The following is a 5,000-nucleotide window of genomic DNA, read 5'->3' as shown; positions in this document are numbered from 1 at the left end:
CCTTTGCTGAACATACAGTACATTACCATAAAGCACAGAAAACAGCAGCAAAAAGTGAGGAAGTGCAAACAGACTTCATCATCTCTAAATCCAACCACAAGAATCATGCAGACATCACAATGTGCAGATGACTCCAAACTTAACAAAAAAAGTCAATCACACATTTCCATCAGTGCTGCGGTGCAAAGGACACACTCACACAACATGCACAAGAAGTACACACACACACACACACACACACACACACACACACATCGACATGTATGTCTCTAAATAAAACATCCGTGAGAGGAACTCTTTAAACAAGAAGTTTTACTGTGATTGTTAAGAAGAGAAGGAGATGTTAGAGGCTTTTATGAGAGAGAAAAAAGATCTACCACTTTTTCTCTTTTGCTCTTCGTCTCGTCAGCTGTTTGTTGTTGCTTATTTGAAGATTGTATTTGAATTAATTCTAATTATTTAACATGTGTTTCTAAAAAAACAACAACTTTTGAAAGCTCTTTATTCAGAGAGAGAGCTTCAAATGCACCCAAAACTTTTCGTTTGATTTCAGAACGAGGCAAAAGAAGCATAGGCTACAAAAAAACGATTAATGAGAAGAATTGTCCTGTAAAAGAGGTGAAACTGTGAGTGCATACCTCGGTTGCCGGTGTGCAGCGGAGACATGGACGTCCAGCAGCCGGTGAGTCCCTGCAGACCCCGCTGATCTCAGCTCTCTCTCCTCTGCCTCTCTCTCTCTTTCTCTCTCTCTCTGCTTGTTCCCGGTGTTCCTGCGCTTTAACCGGCCGCTCCGGACACATCGAACCAAACACAAAACCGAGCTTTCAGGCCACTTAACCTCCTCTCTTTAAACCCACAGACTACCCCCTTACTTCCAAAGACTTCTCCTTGTCAGTCCTCCAGTTCGTCCACTAACCCACTTGGCAAACTTTTACGCACCGAAACGAAAAAAAGCGCATAAAAAACAGAATCCATCCAGCATCTGTCCGAATTAAGTTTAATCTGTGAATCCGCTTTAAAGAGGGGATACAAGTGGGAAGACAAGGCGAGGAAAAGTGTCAGGAGTGTAAAGAAGTCAGTCTCCGGTGAAAGATGGGATTCGGTGGTTTGGAGATGAGCTCCGGGCGGCGGAGAGTCGGCTCGACTCGATCTGCTGCTGAAGCAGAGGGAGGGAGGAGGGGGAGGGAGGGAGGAGGGGGAGGTCCATAAACCATCAGAGAGAGAGAGGCACACACAAAGAGAGAGAGAGAGAGAGAGAGAGAGAGAGAGACTTCTGACATCAGTCAGCTGTTTACAGGAGAACAAAGACTTTCTATGAAACCCTTTCACTCTGTTTTTTGTTTTTTTTTGTAATCCTGCAGATCAAGTTGATCTCACTGACTTTATCTCCCTTTGAAACTTTTAGGCTATCAGAGTTGATGGTGTAGTGGCTTAAGTTCAGAAGCACAGAGTTACTAATTAACTTTATTTAGACTCCAATGAATTAAAGGTCCCCATAAACCATGTGAGCAAACCTCAGAGGGAGTTTAAGAAGCGGATGTGCAGAAGAAGTGTTTCAGTCATCCAGGTCCTGGTAGATTTAAAGGTTGAGCGAAAGGCAACTGGCCCGGAGAGGAAAATCTTGAAGATGTTTCACCTCTCCTACGAAAGGCTTCTTCAGTTCTACCACCAGAAAGTTTAGAATTGAAGGAGAAGTGAAACGTTCCTCAAGATTTTCACAGTCCAGTTGCCCTTGGGTCAAGTTACGAAGTGCTTTCAGATTTTCTAAAGTACAATAGAAGGCAACTCTGATTCTGTAGAAGTCAATGACAATAATTGTTCTAAACATTTTCCCAATATGTTTAAAGTCTTAATCTCTAGTTTCAAGTCTTCTTTCTTCAACACAGCATGATGTTCATTTAGTAAATGATGGGTCCCTTTTAGAGTCACACAGACCAAACATGAAGGGTGGATTCAGGGCGGGCTGAAAGGACATCAAGTTCAGAGTAAAATACTCACTAACTTTAATTAGTATAAGTGGATGTCTAACCTCTAGCTGGTGTGAACATTCAAACACAAAGATCCAAAAGCCATTTAACCGTTTATTTGTGCAAGGTCGAGTCGATGGATGGATGGATGATTTTATTATTTATGCTTCCATTCGGGTCAAACAAGGAAATAGGGCTTCTTGAAATTCAGTTGTAACTTTTTTTTAAAGGTAAATACAAACATTTGTCGGCTTCAGTGTCCCGCTACATCCTGTATATGGAACATGTAGTGTTAGTTTCTGGAGTGCGGTGGCAAATAACCTGCAAGCTCCTCCCCACTCTGATTGACTCCACCTACTGCAGTCTCAGAGAAGCTTTAGGACTGAGAATTTTCACATTCAGTGTTACTCGATACGATAGGAAATTCATAGTTTTTGTTGTATCATTAATTCTGGAAGGAGAAAATTCATGAAAATCTGAAGTCACCGACTGACACAGACTGTCTCAGCAGCTCTCAGACTGGACTGACGCGTTACCTGACCTCTAAGTAACACCTGCTGCTGGATGACTCAAACTCTCACACACAGACAAACTAATGAGCAACAACAGACAGTAAACAGAGGCAGTCGTCATAGCAACCGCAGGAGGAAATTTGAAGGTAGCAGCTCAACTTTCCTTTGTAATCACCAAATTAATTAAGAACCTGCTGGAGGTTCGTTTTAGCAGACAGGCATCAAACACACAGAACAAAGTGTTTGATTAAAATATTTGATATCAGTAGATGATAAACTGTAATTCCCCGCCTCCAGAAATGTCTGCAAAATAAACTCGGTCATGTCTTCTTCCATCACATCCCGGAGCTCGTTCATCTGTTTCTTGTGAGTCTCATTGTAAAATACTTTACACAGAGGCTTCACTCGGGCATACCTCACAGTATGACGCTGAAAAGGAACAGATTGTCTTGTGATTCAACTCTTAAAGTGTTGTTGAAATGAAGTCTTTTCTGATGCATTCAGGAAAATGGGAAATATAAACGCTTTTTGGGCTTTCACTACACTCAAGTGGAAGTGTTTGACGTAGCACGAGTTGCTAGCTTGTTAGCTTCTCTTGCATGCAGCTTTCAGAGATAAATGAAGCGTCATCAGATTACTGCTGATGTCAATACATTGGATGGTGTTCAACCTGTTGTAGCTCTCCATACAGATTGTTTATCCTCGTCAATCCTGCTCGGACTACAAATGTACTAAAAAACAGAAACCGAACAAAAAAACAAAAGAATTAGACCCATGAGCACATATCCTATATCATCGATGTACAAATCAGTGTGGACAGACAATCTTTTTAGGAGTGGATACTCAACACACTCACACTCACACACACACACACACACGACACACACACACACACTCACACACACACACACACACACACACACACACACACACACAAAAGACACATTCTTGGCCACATCTGTTCCTTCTGAGCGAGCCAGTTTACCAGTCTGCACCAGTCAGAGCTTTATACTGGACAAACAGAGGTAAACACACACACACACACACGCACACACGCGCGCACACACACACACACACACACACACACACACACACACACACACACACACACACACACACACTCACACTCACACACAATGCTGGAATGCATACACAAACAGAAGCAGATGTAAGCAAGTGTGAACACTAAAAAATATAGACGCTCACACACACACACACACACACACACACACACACACACTGAGGGTAAACTGTGGTGAGGTGGCACCTTCCCTGACAGCGTTATTTCAAACTCAGACATTCCTCGACACACTTTTCATGTGTGTGTGTGTGTGTGTGTGTGTGTGTGTGTGTGTGTGTGTCCCATATATTACTCTTTTTCGGGGAGAAAAAAACATTTTAAACACCGTCATTTTTTGCGGACAAAACTGAAATGCTCATGGCATAAATCATTAAATGTGAGGGTTTAGACTCGGTTTAAGTTTAGGGTATAGTTAAGTTAAAGTGTTAGGGTTCGGAGAGTAGTGCTTATGGTTAATGGTTCGGGTTATGGTTAGTCTCCAGGAAATGAAATATAAATCATTACATTGCTGGAAAGTGTCAGAGCGTAAGGGCGACCTTCTAAAACGTTCTCTCAACATAAAGGCAGCTAAACTCTGGAATTCATGAAAAGGTTGCTTTGCTCTGTCTGAACACATTTTAATATATATATATATTTGTAGGACAGCTGATGAGAGACAGGAAACATTAGGAGGAGAGAAGGGGGGGGTGGGGTGACATGCAGCAAAGGGCCGAGGTCCGAACAGGACCTAAGGACCCTGTACCGAGCACCACAGCCTCCACACATGGGGCGACCGCCCGCCACCCCTCTCCTCCTGCAGGACGGCTTTACAAATCTCTGTGTTCACAATGAAACAGGACATTGTGGCACCGATACTCTAGCAGTCAAGTTGCCCTCCACTTAAAGAGGCTATTAGTCATCTAAGTGTGCAGCCCGGGTTTGATTCCGAGCTGCTGGCTGATGGGACCGCCGTTTTCTGACAGGAATTTCCAAGATATCAATTCTGGAAGAAATCTCTAAATCAGTTGAGGAAATGGCCGTATGTGTTGAAGTAAATATGTCTGTAAACCTGACCTTAGTGGGAGTGGCCTGCGGTGCTGTGCTTTCTGGGATTTGGTGTCTTTCATCAACATGAGCCAAAAAGACACTTTCTGCCTTTTCTCGGCCAAGAAGGCACCAACTTCAAAAAGTATTTCACATTTCTACATATATGACCCAATGTCAACACAGACTCATGTTTCAACGGGTGAAGTGTCCCTTTAAGAAGCAGAGACAGTTACATCACATGTGAAGTTATGTGTGTCACCAATGAATGAGAATTTTAGACTTTCAAAATAAAACTTTTCAGCTTTGAGGACGATGTGCAACGACAGATCCATGCTGTGAGGAGTTTCAGGCGTCTTTCAGATCCTGTTTGGGTTCAGAACGATCCGTCGTCTCTGGGTTTTTCACGTCTCGGCT

The sequence above is a fragment of the Labrus bergylta genome, chromosome 11, assembly GCF_963930695.1.
Source record: "Labrus bergylta chromosome 11, fLabBer1.1, whole genome shotgun sequence".
Classification (NCBI taxonomy): Eukaryota; Metazoa; Chordata; class Actinopteri; order Labriformes; family Labridae; genus Labrus; species Labrus bergylta.
The sequence above is the reverse complement of the archived record's forward strand: the minus strand, read 5'-3'. Positions refer to the sequence as shown.